This window comes from Eumetopias jubatus, unplaced genomic scaffold, assembly GCF_037043125.1.
Source record: "Eumetopias jubatus isolate StellerSeaLion01/CBP00866 unplaced genomic scaffold, mEumJub1_p1.0 scaffold_12, whole genome shotgun sequence".
In the NCBI taxonomy this organism is placed as follows: domain Eukaryota; kingdom Metazoa; phylum Chordata; class Mammalia; order Carnivora; family Otariidae; genus Eumetopias; species Eumetopias jubatus.
Genome location: NW_028274818.1, coordinates 45,174,542 through 45,195,049, shown reverse-complemented (window position 1 = coordinate 45,195,049; position 20,508 = coordinate 45,174,542). Strand labels below are relative to the sequence as shown.

At 46.2% G+C, this 20,508-nt stretch overlaps 1 non-coding gene across 1 annotated transcript; it reads left to right on the top strand.

Moving 5' to 3' along the window:
* Positions 1 to 6,055: 6,055 nt before the first annotated feature.
* LOC148162802 (signal recognition particle RNA) lies at positions 6,056 to 6,353 on the top strand. The gene has a single exon (XR_015766586.1).
* The last annotated feature ends 14,155 nt before the right edge of the window (positions 6,354 to 20,508 follow it).

Genomic DNA, 20,508 nt, shown 5'->3' with positions numbered 1-20,508 from the left:
TTTGGTAGAATTCCCCTGGGAAGCCATCTGGCCCTGGGCTTTTGTTTGTTGGGAGATTTTTGATGACTGTTTCAATTTCCTTAGTGGTTATAGGTCTGTTCAGGTTTTCTATTTCTTCCTGGTTCAATTTTGGTAATTGATACATCTCTAGGAATGCATCCATTTCTTCCAGGTTATCTAATTTGCTGGCATATAGTTGCTCATCATATGTTCTTATAATTGTTTGTATTTCTTTGGTGTTGGTTGTGATCTCTCCTCTTTCATTCATGATTTTGTTGATTTGGGTCATTTCTCTTTTCTTTGTGATAAGTCTGGCCAGGGGTTTATCAATCTTGTTAATTCTTTCAAAGAACAAGCTCCTAGTTTCGTTGATCTGTTCTACTGTTCTTTTGGTTTCTATTTCTTTGATTTCTGCTCTGATCTTTATTATTTCTCTTCTCCTGCTGGGTTTAGGCTTTATTTGCTGTTTTTTCTCTAGCTCCTTTAGGTGTAAGGTTAGATTGTGTATTTGAGACCTTTCTTGTTTCTTTTTTTTTTCTTTTTTAAAAATATTTTATTTATTTATTCATGAGAGACAGAGGGAGAGAGAGAGAGGGAGAGAGAGATAGAGAGAGAGAGAGAAGCAGAGGGAGAAGCAGGCTTCCAAGGAGCAGGGAGCCCGATGCGGGACTCGATCCCAGGACCGATCATGACCTGAGCTGAAGGCAGATGCTTAACCATCTGAGCCACCAGGCGCCCAAGACCTTTCTTGTTTCTTGAGAAAGGCTTGTATTGCTATATACTTTCCTCTCAGGACTGCCTTTGCTGCATCCCAAAGATTTTGAACAGTTGTGTTTTCATTTTCATTGGTTTCCATGAATTTCTTAAATTCTTCTTTAATTTCCTGGTTGACCCATTCATTCTTTAGTAGGATGCTCTTTAGCCTCCATGTATTTGAGTTCTTTCCGACTTTCCTCTTGTGATTGAGTTCTAGTTTCAAAGCATTGTGGTTTGAAAATATGCAGGGAATAATCCCAATCTTTTGGTACCGGTTGAGACCTGATTTGTGACCTAGGATGTGATCTCTTCTGGAGAATGTTCCATGGGCACTAGAGAAGAATGTGTATTCCGTTGCTTCGGGGTGGAAGGTTCTGAATATGTCTGTAAAGTCCATTTGGTCCAGTGTGTCATTTAAAGTCTTTATTTCCTTGTTGATCTTTTGCTTAGATGATCTGTCCATTTCAGTCAGGGGGGTGTTAAAGTCCCCCACTATTATTGTATTGTTGTCAATGTGTTTCTTCGCTTTTGTTATGCATTGCCTTATATAATTGGCTGCTCCCATGTTAGGGGCATAGATATTTACAATTGTTAGATCTTCTTGTTGGATAGACCCTTTAAGTAGGATATAGTGTCCTTCCTCATCTTTTAGTACAGTCTTTGGCTTAAAATCTAATTTGTCTGATAGAAGGATTGCCACCCCAGCTTTCTTTTGGTGTCCATTAGCATGGTAAATTGTTTTCCACCCCCTCACTTTCAATGTGGGGGTGTCTTTGGATCTAAAATGAGTCTCTTGCAGACAGCATATTGATGGGTCTTTTTTTTAAATCCAATCTGATAGCCCGTGTTTTTGATTGGGGCATTTAGCCCATTTACATTCAGGGTAACTATTGAAAGATATGAATTTAGTGCCATTGTATTGCCTGTAAGGTGACTGTTAACTGTATATTGTCTGTGTTCCTTTCTGGTCTATGCTGCTTTTAGGCTCTCTCTTTGCTTAGAGGACCCCTTTCAATATTTCTTGGAGGGCTGGTTTCGTGTTTGCAAATTCCTTTAGTTTCTGTTTGTCCTGGAAGCTTTTTATCTCTTCTTCTATTTTCAATGACAGCCTAATTGGATATAGTATTCTTGGCTGCATATTTTTCTCATTTAGTGCTCTGAATATATCATTCCAGTCCTTTCTGGCCTGCCAGGTCTCTGTCTGTTGCCAATGTAATGTTTCTACCATTATAGGTTACATATCTCTTCTCCCGAGCTGCTTTCAGGATTTTCTCTTTGTCTCTGACAATTGTAAGTTTTACTATTAGATGTCAGGGTGTTGATGTATTTTTATTGATTTTGAGAGGGGTTCTCTGTGCCTCCTGGATTTTGATGCCTGTTTCCTTCCCCACATTAGGGAAGTTCTCTGTTATAATTTGTTCCAATATACCTTCTGCCCCTCTCTCTCTTTCTTCTTCTGGGATCCCAATTATTCTAATGTTGTTTCGTCTTATGGTATCGCTTATCTCTCGAATTCTGCCCTCGTGATCCAGTAGTTGTTTATCTCTCTTTTTCTCAGCTTCTTTATTTTCCATCATTTGGTCGTCTATATCGCTGATTCTCTCTTCTGCCTCATTTATCCTAGCAGTTAGTGACCCATTTTTGATTACACCTCATTAATAGCCTTTTTGATTTTGACGTGGTTAGATTTTAGTTCTTTTATTTCCCCAGAAAGGGTTTCTCTAATAACTCCCATGCTTTTTTCAAGCCCAGCTATTATCTTTAAAGTCGTGATTCTGAACTCTAGGTCTGACATCGTACTAATGTCCATATTGAGTAGGTCCCTGGCAGACGGTACTACCTCTTGTTCTTTTTGTTGAGGTGATTTTTTCCATCTTGTCATTTTGTCCAGAGAAGAATAGATGAATGAAAGAACAAAATGCTAACAGGGTAGCAACGTACCCAGAAAATATACTCTAAACAAATCAGAAAAGACCTGAAACCAGGGGAAAAGAAAGGAAAAGAAAGAAAAAAGAAAGAGAAAAAAAAAAAGAAAAAGAAAAAGATAAAAACAAGCAAAAACAGAACAAAACAAAACAAAACAAAACAGAATATGATCAAATATGATCAGGCTGGTGCATAGATCAGTGCCACACACTAGATTTTGGGTGTATTTTGGTCTGTTAGAAGAAAGTGCCTCCCAAAATTTTAAAGAAAGAGAGATATATGTACAAAATAAGGGTTGATACAATGAAGGGATGGAATATGACTGTAAAGATGAAAATTAATGATTTTATAAAAGGAATTGATAGGATAAGAAGTTGTTTGAACAAAGAAAGAAGAGGATAATAAAAAAGAAAGAAAGAAAGAAAAGGGGGGAGAGAATGTGATCAGGCAGGAGACTAGAACAAAGCCATACACTAGAGATTTAGTGTATGTTTTGAACTGTTAGAAGAAACTGTGTCTCAATTTTAAAGAGAGAACAATTTATATATATATCTGCCAAAAATAAGGGTAACTACTATGAAGGGATAGAATATGACTCTAAAAATGAAAAATAAAAATGTTTTTTAAAAAAGGGATTGATAAGATGGTTGAAAAAGGGAAAAAAATTTCAAAAAAAAAGTTAAAAAATTTAACTTTGAAAGACTAAAGAATCATGGTAAAAAAGCCATGGATTCTATGTGCAGTATTCCCCTAGCGCTGGAGTTCTGCTGTTCTCACTGATGGGTAAACTTGGTCTTGGTTTGCTGGCTGTTCGTGCTGATCTTCTGGGGGAGGGGCCTGTTGCCGTGGTTCCCAAATGTCTTTGCCGGGAGGCGGAATTGCCCTGCCCTTGTCGGTCCAGGCTAAGCAAGCTGCTCAGGTTTGCTCTCAGGAGATTTGTTTCCTGCAAGCTCTTGGTGCAGCTTTGGAGGACCAGGGTGAAAATGGTGGCCTCCCAATCTCTGCCCCGGAGAGCTGAGAACTCGGGGCCCCGCTCCTCAGTGCGCCCCCAGAGAAAAGTAATCACTCCCATCTCCCTGGTCTCCGGCCAAACTCCGTGCTCACCGGGCCTGTGACAGAGCATTTCTATCTCTGGCACCCGACCCCGTGTGGAGTCTCCAAACCCAGCAGATCCCTGCGGTGCGCTCCCGCGCCGCTCCTCCCGGGGGAGGAAGAAGAGTCTCCCCGGCTCTGCTGCTTGTTGGGTCCCTGCTGGAGGAGCAGTGGCCCGACTGGGCCGCGGATCACAGTTTATGGCAACCCTTAGCTGAGAGCCCGCGCCTCGGCTCCATCTCTGCAGCCGGCTTCCCCGCTCCGATACCTGGGAGCTCTGCTGCACTCAGGCACCCCCGGTCTTTCTGTGACCCCAAGGGTCCTGCGACCACACTGTCCCGCGAGGGTTCCACCCTCCCGCTTAGCCACTGGAGCGACGTCCCTCCGCGGAGCCGACTTCTAAAAGTTCCGATTTTGTGCTCCGCGGCTCTATCACTTGCCAGAAGCGGCTGACGGAGGCCCCCTCCCCCGCCGTCTATCCTCCTGAATATCGCCTCGGATTCACTTCTCTGAACGTCCTCCTTTCCAGAAAGTGGTCACTTTTGCGTCAAATTTTTATTATTTTACTCCTTATTTTAGCCTTTTGTACCCCTCTTTTGATTTGTGCTTTGCATATTCCTGAGTTTATTTCTTTCTGTATTTTTAAAATTTCATTTTTAAAAGATCTTAATGATTTGAGAGAGAGTGCACAAGTAGGGGGGAGGGGCAGAGGGAGAGGGCGAAGCAGACTCCTCATTGAGCAGGGAGCCCAATGCAGGCCTCAGGGCTTGATCTCAGGACCCCAGGATCATGACCTGAGCTGAAGGTAGATCCTTAGCCAACTGTGCCACCCAGGTGCCCCTTAAAATTTCATTTTTTAATGTATTCATTTTGTAATTGATATTTTTGTTAGCCATTTGAGTCTTTGGAGAATTAGGCAGGATACACACACGCACACACACACACACACACACACACACATAAATATCCCAGAAGGATAAGCTGAGTATCAAACCAAAATTATTGTATTGGATAGAAACAAATGTGTGGTGTATCTTAAGTAATTCTCTTTAAGGAGTCAGTTTATCCATTTTCTATACTCAGTGTACCAATTCATAATTCTTCAAAAATCAAAGAAGTGTCTCAGTATAATTTAATAACACCTATCATTTCATGAATATTTACTGTGTGTCCTGAAAGAGACTGACATGCCTTTTCTTTATTTCTCATAACATGTCAGCATATTGGGTAACATTATCTCCATGTTAAACAAAAGAAAACTAAAGCTCTGAGAAGGTAAGTGTCTTCCTCAGATTTATCCAGCTGGTAGGTGGTGGGTTAGAGATTTGAGTCCTGGAAGGTTTAATTACTATTCATGACCTCTTCAGTACATTGTGCCCCTTTCACACAATCAAGAACTTCTCTGGTTGGTAATGGCTGTTGTATATATTTCTGCAGCTGAGGCTATTTTGTGCACATCAGATGCTGCAGTGGTTTGATTCCCCTACCTTTAAGAGGTGGAGCTTAATTCCCCTTCACTTGACTATGGCCTGAACTTAGTGGCTTACTTCCAGCAAATAGAATATGGTGGAAGTAAAAGTATGTGGCAGCAAGACTAGGTCATAGAAGGCCCTGGGGCTTCCTTTTTGTTCTCTCTCTTGGGTCACTTCCTCTAGAAGAAGCCAGCCAGCATGTCATGAAGACCCTCAAGTGACCCCACAGAGAGACCCTGTGGGAAAGAACTGAGGCTCCCTGCCAATAGCCAGGGAGGAACTGTCAGCAACCCTGGGAGTGAGCTACCTTAGAATTGAAATCTCCAGCCCCAGTCAAGCCTTCAGATGATGGCAGCCCCAGCCAATGTTTCATTGTAACCTCATCAGAGACCTCGAAACAGAACCACCCAGCTAAGCTGCTGCCAAATTCCTGGTGCACAGAAACTGTGAGATAATAAGGGTTTGTCATTTTAAGCTAAGTTTTTTTTGGTGGGGGGGGGTGGTAATTTCTTATGTAACAACAGATAGCTGAGGCAGATGATACGGAATTTGAGGGCCCTTGACAGCTCCCTGTTACTGTCCCTTCTTTTCTACAGGATGTACTGGATCTGCCTCTAGCTACTCCTGCAGCCCATGTTTCTGCTGAAGATGGTTGACTTTTCTGCAGATGAGACTGTAAGTCCAGCTCTTAAATATTTGCAGGTGAATAAGAATTTGCCTCATTGTCTGGCAGTCTGGAAGGCTCTCGCTTTAGGCAAACTTGAAGAGCTGTATTAGAGTACTTGTTGGGGAGGCCAATGAGGAACTGACCTTGGTGTGGGGGTGGTACCTGTAGTCCCAGCTCCTTGAGAGGCTGAGGCAGGAAGACCACCTGAGCCCAGGAGTGCTGGGCTACAGAGCGCTGTGCCGATTGGGTGTCCACATGAATTCCAGCATTAAGATGGTGCCCTCTGGGGAGCAGGTGACCACCGTGTTGTCTAAGGAGGGGTGAACCAGCCCACACTGGAAACAGAGCAGGTCAAAACTCCCATGCTAATCAGTAGGGGGAATGTGCCTGTGAATCGTCACTGCACTCCAGCCTGGGCAACTCAGTGCGACCCCTCCTATAGAATATATACATATACGTGGAAAAAAAGGACTGACCTTGAGTGAAGATTTGTCAAAGTTCACCTTAGGCCCCCTGATGTTGGAAGCAGATAACAGACCCAGGAAGTTGTTGATGTTATCCATTTATAGATCCTCCGTGTTCTATCCCGGTATGAAATCGTTAAAAGCATACAAAGAGCTTGGAACATGTTATCTCATACTCGTCAGAGAGTGTCCAAAACCAGAAGAGTCTCCTTCTAAAATGATGTTTCTGTGTTTCCCCCAAACCCTGGTTGAGACTATGTCTTGGGTCACGATTCAAGCAATATATATTTAATGCCTGCTAGGTACCAAGTGCTACTTGAGGGACTTAGAGTGCGCAATGAACAAACAGACAAAATTCCTGCCCTCATGAAGCTTACAGTCTTTTGAGGGAGACAGCAAGTAAGTAAGCCAAGAAGTAAGGTGATTTTGGAGAGGTAAGTGCAATGCAGAGAAATAAAAAAGAGAGTGTGGTGCTTGGCCCAAGGGGAGCCCCGGGGGAGAAAAGGCAGGGATGGCTGCTCTCAGGGTACACTTGAGCAGAGAGGCGCATGTTGAGAAGTGCCCTGCCGACATTCCAGGCAGAAGGACAAGTCCTGTGGCAGGAACGAGTGTGGCTTATGTGAGGAACAGCCCAATGACACTTTGGGATTTGTGTAAGGATTCACATAACAAATCCCTCTTGAGGGGCAGAATTTCAGGAAAAGTTTGTCCCTGCTGACCAATTTGTGTTCTTTTTTGGCGAGAAAATAACTTACAATGTCTCCCTTTCAGCCTGGGCTTCCAGAAAGCTCAGAGCCAAATTCTGTACCATCTGTTTGTGTGCAATCAGTTCATCTTAGGAGTCTGGGAGTAGCTGCTCACTCTGCTTCTTTATAGAAATAAATTCTCATTTGTCCTGGGCTTTCTCGGGGTATGCTTATATTGTCACCCAGATACCACCCCAAGTTGAGCTGGGAGGGGGTAGAAGAATTAAGCTATTAATAATACTTGTCATTTGACAGATTTTCATTAGAAACAAGGAAGTATAACAAAGTGGCAGATTTCATTGCCCTGTAGATTCATTGCACAGAGATTTATTAATTGCGTACCAGTTTCCAGAAACTGGGTGGGGATCTGTGTGGAAAGATGAAGAAGATGGTCCCTGCCCTTAAAGTGGTCCCTCACATTCTAGGATGCAGTACAAACGCTACAAGCAAATACTTACAAACATATGAGGCAAGCTGGGATGGGATGGGAGCCCCGAGAGCGGCAGCTTGTCTTGGGGAAGACTTTGATGGAGGAGGTGTCTGTGCATGGGGTCCCTGCCCCACATGGTAGAAAAAGGCCACATCAGCCCCTTCAACCCGCCCCCATCAGAGAAGGGTAGTGATTGGGTGCTCCCCCCCTCCACCGGCAGAACATATGGGCACCTTCTGGGATCAGTCCCCGCCTCAGGTCTGAGCTCCATGGCAAGAGCTTTCCTGACAGGAAGGAAAAATAGATTGAAAATGTCTCAGCTCCACAAGTCCTATTTTTAATTGATTAGCACACAGACTCTTCAATCACAGTATTAATATTTAATTGTCCTGTCAGGTCAAATCCTTCCCGGTCAGACAGTTAAAAATGGCCTAGGACAGAGGAGGAAATGAGGTGGCGGGGTGGTGTGGTGGCTTGGGGCAGGGGCGATCAGGATCTGAGGGCCGAGGAGGAGCAACCCTGGCCCTACGCTCCTGACAGGAAGAACGTTTGGCTCCCTTTCCCCCTGTCACTGTCCCTTCAGTGCCTACATCTGTGAGCACAGCAGTGCTTGTCCGCAAGGCCATTTAGGGAGCCACGTGGGAGTTCAGGCAACACAGAGGCTGTGGAGAAAATGGGGGTTTCTTTGACGAGGAGAAGCTGAGAGTCTGGTCTCTTTGGAAGGACCCAGAGACCAAGCGCTCAAGCCCCCCAGTTCCCTAAATCGGAGGTGAAACACGATTTATAGGCATGTTTCTTTGAAAAATGGTGTTCATCTTGGCTGCCTGGAATCACAGCAACATGGAAAAATGGCATTTTAGGTGAATGCTCGCACAGAGGCAGTCAGTCAACGTCTCCATGTGACTCATTAGAGACTATTAATAGGCAGGAGATGAGAGGGATGCGAGAACTGGTTTTCAGTTTCAGCCTCTGGCTTCATTTATACATCCTTTTTAAGTGCAGAAGCTGGGAGGGAAGGCCTGTCCCCCAGAGCCATGGGGGGAAATGAGCGCCACCCGCATCCTGGAGGCCCCCAAGGTCTCTTCTGACCACTGCCGAGTCCTTCCCTGAACAAACATCCAGCAAGTCCAGATAGTCACACAAAATCGAGATGAAGTGATGCCTCATTTTCGGCAAGCTCTGAAGAAAAACTCAAGTCATCACCAGGAAAATCTTCAGTATTGCCTTCACCTCTTCGTGCGTCCTCTTGGTTTGAAGCAATGGTTCTCATGGGGGGAGAAACATCTGCCCGAAGGGGGCCTTTGGAAATGTGTGGGTGTGTTTGGTTGTCTCAATGGTTGGGTTGGGATGCTCTTAGTGCTCAGAGGGGGAAAGGGCAGAGATGCCAGAGAGGCTGAAATGCTCCGGATGGTGTCCCCAACCAAGAACTATCTGTCCTCTGCGCTGCATGTTTGCTGGGTGTGCCGGAGTGGAGAACGTGTTTGGGATGATCTGAGCCTAAAACTGAACTCCATTCTACTCATAAAGTATTTGTTGCACATTTTCTAATGCACACGGTTTTCCAGGAAGGCGACTGTTGTGGAAATCAAGGAAAAACTGGATTTGGAGGTGGGGGGGAACGTTCCCAAGAGCTGTTCACCTTTCAGAAAGATCAGATCCCCAACGGCAATGCCGCTTGTGGCTCATGAGCTTCCAGAATCACACAGATGTACGGGTCTGCATCTGCAGCTGCCGTATTCACGGGGGCCTCTGCTACTGCCCCAGGGGGGCCTCTCATACTTCCCACTGGCTCCTAAAGTAGTGCCACCAAACCTTTATGTATTGAAACACATGCTGTTATCGCAAGAAACTTTCATTTTATTTTGCCTTTATATCTCCATTTGGGCATGATACTGACTTTCAGAATTGTGTGTAGGTGGGTCATACTAATTTAATTTCAGGAACACAAAGGGGACATTATAGGATGTTTGTTTTTGGCGGGAGGCATTGGGTCTGATCCAGGTCCTTAACCAGGGTTGAGATGACTGGGTTTAGGTTTTAAAACAGCAAAAACCCTTGAGAGAAGAGCCAAGCAGGTGGATCATCAGGAATTGGATCCCCTGAGTCATGTTCTACTCTAAGGCTCGAATGTTTCTGAGAACACGATTGTCTGCAAGCCTCAGAAAGAGTGTGGGAAAGAGTGAAGGGTTGGAAAAAGCAAGAGCGCAAAGGTCACGCGGGACACTGGCTCCCAGCCTCCCCGGGGGCAACTGCGGGGTTTGTGGCAAAGTGGGACTTAGCTCGTGCTGATTGCGGGCACAGGGTTGCCAGATTCCCTCCCCCGAGTGGTGCTGGGAAGCTGACATGTTGGCAGTTGATTCGTTGGGGTAAAGCCAGTCTGCTCTAACAAAGGGAGCCAACAATGCAATGGCTTAAGGAACCGGGATGTTGATTTCTTTTGCAGGTCACGGTCAATGCAGGGCCACAGCCACGTCTGGGTGTTTGCCAGAAGAGGGAAGAGGGCGTGAGCAGCGTTGTTAAGGTCCAGGCTGGGAAGTGGCCCACCTAGGTTCTGCTGGTGCACGTCCTCTGATTGGTGGGGAAACGGCATCTTTAGGAGGGCGACCATCGCCCCGCCTCTTGTAACACTGCCGGCCTCCGCCCGAATCCCGAATTCCAATATTTAAAACCCATCATGTGGACAGTGCAGTGCGGACCACAGGGCGGGGCTGGGCTCAAAGGCTGCCGGTCCTGCCCCGCTGGAATTTCTCATTTAGTTGGGGATTTGTGTTCCACACACGGACAAACAATTCACAATAGAGGTGGAAGGAGGAAGGTGGGTGGGACAGGGTGTTTGAGCTGGTGGAGGAGTGGCATACTCAGCGCAAACACTCCTAGCTTGGAGGAACAAGAAGAATAGACCTTGAATGCAGGCAAGGGAGTTTTTATTCGGGTTATCTGTCCCCCGTCTCCGGGAAACCTTTCCTGACAGATCCCTCCTGGACCCACCTCAGCGTTCCTGTGAAACACTTCCCAAGCAGTGCCAATCACCCTAACTGTCTTCCTGGCCCATTTTTGTCTTTCTATCTAGACTGCATTTATATTTTGCTCACTGTTCTAGCCTCAGTGGTCTTGCAGAGTTATTGGAATATGGTAGGTGCTCAGCAAAAACTTGATGAATGACTGAAAAAAATCCCCCGAGCAGTAGACAATGAATGCATGTTAGAGTCTGTGCAAGGCATGATGATGATGCTTTGGTGGGAAGATGGATCTGGTTATCAAGCTGAGAAGGCAGAGTAGCAGGACACAGACCGACTGGGTTGCTAATGAAGTACCTGGTGAGTGAGGGCAGAGGTGTCCTGTGGGAAAGGATGCGCGTGGAAAGGCTGATGGATCCACGGGTCTGGGTGAGGAGTGGCGAATAAGAAACTCTGACTCAGGGCGCCTGGGTGGCTCAGTTGGTTAAGCGACTGCCTTCGGCTCAGGTCATGATCCTGGAGTCCCGGGATCGAGTCCCACATCGGGCTCCCTGCTCGGCGGGGAGTCTGCTTCTCCCTCTGAGCCTCTTCCCTCTCGTGCTCTCTATCTCTCATTCTCTCTATCTCAAATAAATAAATAAAATCTTAAAAAAAAAAAAAGAAACTCTGACTCTGGGTATTTCCCTCCCAGTCTGGAGCAGCACTAATAGGAAGCCGCAGGACCCGTCACCCCAGGGAAGGCCTGAGTGTGGAGACAGCAGGGAGCAGTGAGTGCTCAAAGGTTCTGCGTACTACCAAACAGAATTAATATAGCAATGCTAGGAGACCTGTGATGTTCGAGGAAGCATTTATGGTGGGCTTTGAGGCATGGGGAACAGGAGGACTCAGAAAAGGAAGGTCAGCTTCTTTAATTATCCAGGAATATAGTAAGAGTCCAATAAATATTTTTATGAATGAAAAAATAGACTAAAGATGGATGGATGGGTGGATGGATGAATGGATAGATTGGCTTGTATTAGACTTGTGAGAAAAATGATGAAGAGGACAATTGGGGATTCTTCCCAAGTCAGAAAGTTTTTGGTTGCTATGTCGGGCCTTGGCCTCTCGAGGGAGTCAAAGAAAGCTGTGATCTCTGAGGAACAGGCTGCTTCTGCTGGACATGAGTGGGCGTTTTGGGAAAAGTCTGGTCACCTCTTCCCTGAGCCAGTGGTCTCGCTGGATGTAGCCCCTGTGACCCAGGATCAATCCAACTGCTGACCTTGTCAGCTCCAGCCGCCAGGCCACAAAGGTTTCTGCAGCCCCGAGGGTTGGCAGCCTCCCCGGCATCCGATGTAACGTCCTCCCGGTGGTAAAAGACACAGGTCTTCCATTGTGTGCAGGGGAGGGAGGCTGCGTGTGGGGGGCCCCAGACAGAGCGCAGATACATGTGGGGGGAGAGAGCCTCTGCCTTCAGACAAAGGCCTGGCTGTGTTAGAGGATCCCTCAGGGAGTCAGATTATCAGGCTTGAGTTAAGGAAAGAGCTTTCTCTGCAAATAGAGCAGGTGCCCAGAAGTCAGAGCGCCAACTCAAGATGCTGTGGGAAGCAAAACAGAAAGGCCCGGAGTGGCTGGTGGTCAGGGTCACGGTGTCACCAAGGAGACCTTGGGAGCTAGGGGCGAGGAAGGGTTGGACTTGGTTTCAGTCCCCTGGACGAGGAGGCTCTGAATATGGCTGGAAGTGAAGAGGAGGCAGGGGATAATTGCGTTGAAGGAGAACGTGGAGACCAGAAGTCAGAAGTCTTAGGTTTTAAATTCAAGCTTCACCAATGAACAATTGACTGTGAGCACGTTTTCCTTCTCTGTGCTGGGCTCTGGCCCAGGACTGTTGGAGATGGGGGAGGGGCAGGTGGAGGTGCTCGGAAGAGGAACAGAGTTGCTCTTAGTGCATCCGTGGTTGTCATTGCCCTGCATCTCATCATGGAGCTCCATGAATATAAAACAGCAAAGGTTCCAGGCTCAGAGACCCCACTTTGGAATATTCCCTACCAAGGTCAGATGGGCCCCAAATAACCTGAAGGAGCAGTGATTTCCCTTCCTGCAGCTCCCAGGATCAATTAGAAATAATAAAAGCTTTGGGCCCCAGCATTATAAATTGGGATCGATTACGAGTACTTCACCCCCAAATATCTCATTCTTCCCAAGGTGATGATTCAAATAATTGACATTCTGAAGGAGACTGAAAAATGTGCTTTGGGAAAAGATTAGATTCCTTTGCTGAACAATAGATTTGGTATTTTTGAAATGACCGGGAACAACAAAGATAAAATATCCAAACCTACCTCATGAGTTAATCAAGCAAAAAACTAGACATTGCCATTATCCAAGTCAAATGAGCAAGACTTTAAATGTAAATAAACATCTCAGAACGTCATATTTGGAAGGGACCTTTGAAGATGAATGTAGCCCTACATACTCATTTTACAGATGGAGAAACTAAGGCCCAGAGAAGTTACAGGTAGACATGAAAGAGGCCATATTCTGAGTTTACTTTCTCCTACACTGAATGAGGCCCTGACTGCCGCGTGTCCACACCGTGGCACCTGGCTGGATGCCTGGGACACCTGGCAACGCATGGACTCATTTTACCCAGCATTTGGGGGAACATTCTTCTGGGTCCATCCTTCTTTCTCCTGGGTCCATCAGTCATGGTACTGTCCGTCACGGGAGGGCACATGACGCCTGCCGGCCAAGTCACAGGGATTGGTCTGGAGTGAGCATGCGACCCAGAGTCTCTTCCTGGAATTTTTATATGGGTGGTTCCAGAGCTGCTGGGGCCAGAGAGGCATGTCTCCCTCCCTGTAAACAGGAAGTTGTTTGAAATAGGAGAGAATGAGACTACTCTATCTAGAAGGGAGAAAATCCAAGGTGAGATAGTTGATAGAGAGACAGAAAGATAGATATACACATAGAATGAAAGAACCAGCCCCTACACTTGCTAGTTCTTTTGCTTGAGCTAGCTTGAATTAAATTTCTGTCACCAGCAGACAAAAAAATTGTGATTAACATAGTGGAAAAACCCAGGGCTCTGCGACTTTGTTAATGATCTCAAGCAGATATGTTGGTGGTAGAAGGGAGAGAAATGAGAAAACCTAGCTGGTCTTTGGCCACTTTCTATCATACTTTAGTTAAATTCATTTTCAGATAAATACTGGGCCACTTCCAACAAGTCACTATGCATTGGAAGTCCACGCTTTCATTCGCCTTTGTAAATGTCATCCTCTCTGCCCTTGAAATCTCCTGCCCCTTTCTTTTATTTATTTTTATTAAAAATTTTTTAAATGTAAACCCTATGCCCAATGTGGGGCTCAAACGCACGACCCTGAGATCTAGAGTTGTATGCTCCACCAACTGAGCCAGCCAGGTGCCCCCCCCACCTGCCCCTTTCTTTTTATGTTCCTTGGCTGATTAGCTTCTAGTCATCATTCAAAGCCCTGTCTTGACCCCCCCTCATTTATTCATTTATTCTTTTAGCAAGAATTTATTAAACCAAGTTTTGCTCTAGGAGCTGGGGATATGGCAAGAAACAGGACATGCTCTCATTCAACAGGTATCTCTTGAATGTGCCAATCACAGCACGCAGGTAATCCAGTGGTGAGTGTGCCAGACAAGGTCTCTGTCCTTGCGGAACTTACATAGTATTGGGAGATAAAAGATAGAACTAATTTAAGATTGGGATGTGTACTCCTTTTATCACCATCCTCCTCAATAGCTCTTCCTTACCTGTGTTTCCTACTAGACTCAGGAACTTGGGGAGAGAGACCGTGTCCTTCAATTCCTTTCTCCACCTGTAGGGGGCCCAGGGGCACCTCGATGCCTGGTCCGAGCCAGCAGTGCTTCCTTATTCATGGAGGATGCCGCCCAGTTAGGCGACGGGTAGCTGCCGTGGGAGGAGGGACTGTGCCTCCCCAAGGCCTGGTGGCCTCCTCTCCAACAGGGGGTGGAAAGAGGAATTTAATGAGGTTTTAAAGAAGACAATAACGAAGGTTCAAAGGCGTGGCCTCTGGACTCAGCAGTTTATGAGAAGTAAGCCCAGTCCCCGAAAACAGCTGTTCAATCTCTGAAGAGAAGCCGAGTTTAAGCCCCAGTGAAAGCTGTTGGTGGAGTCTGTGGGCGAGGCTGTGACTGTCACCACCATCTAAGGAGGTTGTCGTGACTTCTTGCCAGCTTTGGGTGAGGGAGGTCAGGGGACCGGACAGGCGGGCCCAGGGCAGGGCAAATGAAGGAGGCCCTAAGAGGGGAGGTCCTGGGTGCTGAGAGGGGGCTGGAGACCTGCAGTGCCCCTGGAATGAGTGCTGGAGGGACTGTGGAGTTCATCTGGACCAACCCCCTGATTTCAGTGAGAAGACTGAGGCCCAGAGACGTGAGGCAGCCTGACCAACGTCAACCAGCTAGGCCGTGGCAAAGCTAGGAGTTAGCTCCCAGTTCTGCCTCAGCAGCGGTGGAGCCCCTTCAGGTGGGATATGGGAACCTTGGCTGATTCCCTAGCATATGAAGGCAGTTTTCAAGATTAGTATCTGGCTTTCTCCTCCCTTCCTTCCTTCCTTCCTTCCTTCCTTCCTTCCTTCCTTCCTTCCTTCCTTCCTTCCTTCCTTCTTTCTTTCTTTCTTTCTTTCTTTCTTTCTTTCTTTCTTTCTTTCTTTCTTTCTTTCTTTCTTTCTTTCTTTCTTTCTTTCTTTCTTTTTCTTTCTTTCTCTCTTTCTTTCTTTTTCTTTCTTTCTTTCTCTTTCTTTTTTCTTTCTCTCTCTCTCTCTCTTTCTTTCTCTTTCTTTCTTTCTTTTTCTTTTTTTAAGATTTTATCCATTTATTTGAGAGAGAGAGAGAGAGACAGGGAGCACAAGCTGGGGGAGGAACTGAGGGGGAGGGAGAAGGAGGAGAGACTCTCACGGAGACTCCGTGCTGAGTGTGGTGCCCAAAGCAGGGCTCGGTCGCCCAACCCTGAGATCATGACCTGAGCCAAAACCAAGAGTCAGACAACCAACTGACTGAGCCACCCAGGCGCCCCTGGCCCTCTTCCCTCCCCTTCCTAAGATGAATGAACACCTGTGTGCCCCAGGCACTGGCATCGGGGCAGAGCATGGAGATGCCCAGGTGTGGTTGAGTTCTGAGGAGTGGCCACTAGGTACTTATGGCTCAGTGTGGTTGGTCAGGCAGGCAGGCAGCACTGGGAGCTCTAAGTGCACGGGGGTCATGGTCACCGAGCTCATCGTGGAAGCATCAGGGACCGTGTTCTGTAGGAGAGGATGCTCGTCCTAGTGTTGAAGAACGAGAGGGAGGGCGCCTGGGTGGCTCAGTTGGTTAGGTGACTGCCTTTGGCTCGGGTCATGATCCTGGAGTCCCTGGATCAAGTCCCGCATTGGGCTCCCTGCTTGGCAGGGAGTCTGCTTCGCCCTCTGACCCTCCCCCCCTCATGTGCTCTCTCTCTCTCATTCTCGCTCTCTCAAATAAATAAAATGAAATCTTTAAAAAAAAAAAAGGGAACGAGAGGGAGACAGGCGTTCGAGAAGCTTTAAGCGGGAATGGAAGACGCTGGGAATTTTGTTTCAAATAAACGACTCTGGTGCTGATGTGAAGGGTGGATTTAAGGGGGCAGAGACTGGCAGGGGAGACCTGAGAGAAGGAAAAGCTTATGAGGGCCTGGAGTTGTACATGGGAGGCAGGCGGGCAGGAAAGAGTCAAGAAATATTTAAAAGGTAGCACCAGGGGCGCCTGGGTGGCTCAGTCGTTAAGCGTCTGCCTTCGGCTCAGGTCATGATCCCAGGGTCCTGGGATCGAGCCCTGCATCGGGCTCCCTGCTCCGCAGGAAGCCTGCTTCTCCCTCTCCCACTCCCACTGCTTGTGTTCCCTCTCACTGTGTCTCTCTCAAATAAATAAATAAATCTTAAAAAAAATAAAAAAAATTAAAGGTAGCACCAGCAAACCTGTTTGTTGGTGAGGGGGAGTGGGAAGCAGACCGAGGGACGAGGCTGAGTGCTCAAGGTCACCTTGTCCGTCCGTCGTCCAACGGCTCTTCCCTCAGACTCCAGGCTGCTGGCTGGATGTCTCTATGCAGACAAGCACTGTCCTCTCAAATCCAAAGCCCTCTTGATTCTCTGCAAAAATGTCTCCACCTTTTCATTTTCAGGTTTCAGTCCGTGGTTCCCTACCTTCCCTGTCTTTAAGCTCTAGTTTCAGCCTTTGTGGCTGGGGCCACCCTGGTCCTTACCTTGGCCGAGCACATGACGTCCCTCTGAGCGAATGCAACTCACCTGACTTTACCTGAAGCTGAATTTAAAAGGTGCATCTAGTTACTTCCCAGGGACTGGTTGTTTTTCATCCCGAGCAGTTGAATAATTTAAAATTTAGTGAAATTCAACAAACATTTACCCAAAAATTCATTATTTGCTAAGACCCCAGAATCCAGCTAGAGTGTGGATTTCTGCTCTCTAGGAGATGCCCAGAGTGTAAGGGGATCCTCTGTTTCTGAACCACAGGCCCTGCGATTCTGGGTTTTCTCCACCTTGCTCTGGTGAACAGAATGGAAAAAAAAAAGTTGATTCAGAAAACAAAATTAACAAACAACAAAACTTTCTTAATTATTTGTTCTCACAGGATCTGACAATAAGTCTGTTGTAGAGAATACATTTTCAAATTTGACTTTTGGTTTTATTGTAGGTGCTCAATAAATATTTGTGGGATGAATGAATGTCTAGGCTAAGAAAGCATTCACTGCAATAGGTCCTGTAAGACCTGATTGAAAAAGCAGGGGGTGGGAGGCACCCCTTGGCATCCTTGGCACCTGTCACTGGGCCCTGCACTCACAAAAACTCAGGGCACGCTGGGTGGGTAAAGGATCAATTATTAGGATCACATTCTCCATTTATAAAAATCAATGATATTACTTTGTCCTGGAAAGTAGCTATTTAAAATAGATCTCTCCTGCATCCTGAAATCTTGTTACTGTACTTATTCAAATCAATTCGGTATCTACTGAGAAAAAGTACACATTGTTCAGGAAGGAGAGGGAGCCATTTCTAGTTCCCTAAGAATTGCAGTCTGGGTGGTGGGGGAATTGGGGCCGGGAGCTGGAGGGTGGTGGGAGTGTGGGCTCTGGGTGTCAAACAGGCCCCACACTCACCCCAGGAAAAAGCTACTTCTTTCAATCAGCAGTTCATCCACGTTGCTGCATGTATCAGTAGTTAGCCAAGTAATATTCCGTTATATGGATATATTGCATTATGTTAAACTGTTTGTCAGTTGATGCACATTGAAGTACTTTCTACTTTTCAATGTTTATGAATAGAGCGCTGGTGAACATTAAAACTGAGAGTCCTGTGACGCCTGGGTGGCTTAGTCAGTTAAGTGGCCGACCCTTGATTTCTGCTCAGGTCATGACCTCAGGGTCCTGGGATCGAGCCCCATGTTGGGCTCTGCACTCAGCGGGGAGTCTGCTTGAGGATTCTGTCTCTCCCTTTCCCTCTGCCCCTCCCTTGGTTCTCTCTCTCTCTCAAATAATTAAATAAATCTTAGAAGAAAAAAGAGTGCAAGTCTTTTTGTGGGCTTATGCTTTCCTTTCTCTTGGGTAAAATACCTAAGAATGGGATTGTTGAGTGAAATGCTAAGTGGATGCTTATCTTTATGAAATCCTGCAAGGTGTGCGCCATACCATTTTTGTACCCCCATGGGCGATGTATGGAAGTTCTAGTTGCTCCACGCTCTTGCCAACACTTGGTGTTGTCAATTTTTTTAATTTACTTTTAGCCATTCTAATGGATATGTAGTGGTATTTCACTGCGGTTTTAACTTGTATTTTCCTAATGATTAATGAGGTTGAACATATTTATCAAATGTGTACATATATTACATACCTCTTTGTCAGATATATGCTTTACACATATTTTATCACAGTCTGTGCTTTATCTTTTCATTTTGCTTAACACTATCTTTTGAAGAGCAGGATTAAAAATTTTTGATTCAGTCTAATTTATCAAGTTTTGCTTTTATGATGCATGGTTTTTGTGTTCTAGCTAAAATTTTTATTTTAGGGCACCTGGGTGGCTCAGTCGTTAAGCGTCTGCCTTCAGTTCAGGTCATGATCCCAGAGTCCTGGGATTGAGCCCCGCATCAGGCTCCCTGCTCCACGGGAAGACTTCTTCTCCCTCTCCCACTCCCCCTGCTGTGTTCCCTCTCTCACTGTGTCTCTCTCTGTCAAATAAGTAAATAAAATCTTAATAAATAAATAAATAAATATTTTAATTTAATTTTTTTTTAAGATCTTTTAAAAATTTATTTGACAGAGAGAGAGACAGAGAGAGAGGGAGGGAACACAAGCAGGGGGAGTGGGAGAGGGAGAAGAAGGCTTCCCGCGGAGCAGGGAGCTGGATGCAGGGCCCGATTCCAGGACCCTGGGATCATGACGCAAGCCGAAGGCAGTCACCCAATGACTGAGCCACCCAGGCGCCCCTAAATATCTTTATTTAATCCAAAACCGTAATGGTTTTATCCTCCAGTTTTCTTTCAAAAGCTTTATAAATTTAGTTCTTGCATTTAGTACTGATCCATTTCAAGTTCATTTTGTGTGTGATTTGCAGGAAGGGTCAGAGTTCACTTATGCATATGAATGTCCAATTATACCAGCACAACTTATTAACCATATATGTGCGGGCCCTAGCTAGACTCTTATTCTGTTTCACTGATTGATCTGTTTGTACTTATGTGTCCAGGACCCCATTGTCTATTTTTGTAGCTTTATATTGAGTCTTCAAATAGGGTAGTATTAGTCAAAAGACAACTTTGTTCTTTTTCAAAATTGTTTTTCCTATTCTAGATCCCTTGCATTTCTATATAAATTTTATAATCAGATTATGAATTTCTAGACAAAAACCTCTCAGGATTTTGACTGAGATTACTTGTCCCTATATGGAATTCCTTTTGATAAATTAGAGGAATTCCATTCCTAATTGCCGTTGATTTCTGAACGAAGCTTTGGCATTTCAGTAAACTGGCTGATTTTCACTTGGCTGAGTGTTTAGAAGCCCATACTTCTCACCTTCTCTTCTGATCCTAGGATGCAATGAAATGAAGCATCGCTCTGGTGATAGAAACACCCGGGAATGTACCTAAGGCTCCAGGGACCACCATTTTGTCCTGAGAGGAAAACCAGCTTCCTCCTTCAGGTGAACTCTGTGTCTGTGATGGTGAGGTAAAACCTCACAACTCAGGCTCAAGAGAAGCTGTTTTAGGCATTTCCAAATGGCCACCCTTCCCTTGTTTGTCCAGAGCAAAGTTCATGTGGTTTTGGGAAAAGTTGTCTTACTCATAGTCCAAGAACACCACAGGCCCTAGGAAGAGAGTATTCTGGGAAGGGGTTGAGGAGAGGCCCAGAAAAAGCCAGGGCAGAGGCACAGTCTTCTGGAAGCATTGCCACCACTGGCAAGGGAGGTCTTCCAGATGCAATATCCAGAGCTGGGGCCATGTTGGCCACACAGCCAGCTCCCCTGGGGAGTGCTACCCTCAAAAAGAGCATTTCAGCAGGGGCACTGTTGCCTGTTCTTTATACTGTGAATTGTTAGCAGGTTCTAAATAGACCATTCATTTTTCCTTTGCGCACAGAAGGGTCTCACACCTCCAACTACCACCACCGGCTTGAATGTTTCAAGTCAAAACATTCCCCAAACCACAGCCCCTGGGTGAGATGCAGGGCTGGCCAAGAGTTTGGAGGAAAAACAACCCCCCATCAGCCTGGAAACCACTGGGTACACAGGAGCCTGGGTCAGCTTGCTCACAGAAGCTGGGAGCCCGAGCATTTTAACCAGTTAATCTGATAAAGCCACTTTCCCTCCCAAGGCCTGCCTCTACTTCCCCTCTGCCCCAGGTAATAAGCCCATTCCCACTACTGGAGGCCTCAGGGAGCAGGGTGCAGGGCACAGAGTGGGACAGCCTAGGGCCCATGGAGGACCTGAGCCACTCCCTCCCTAGTTGTA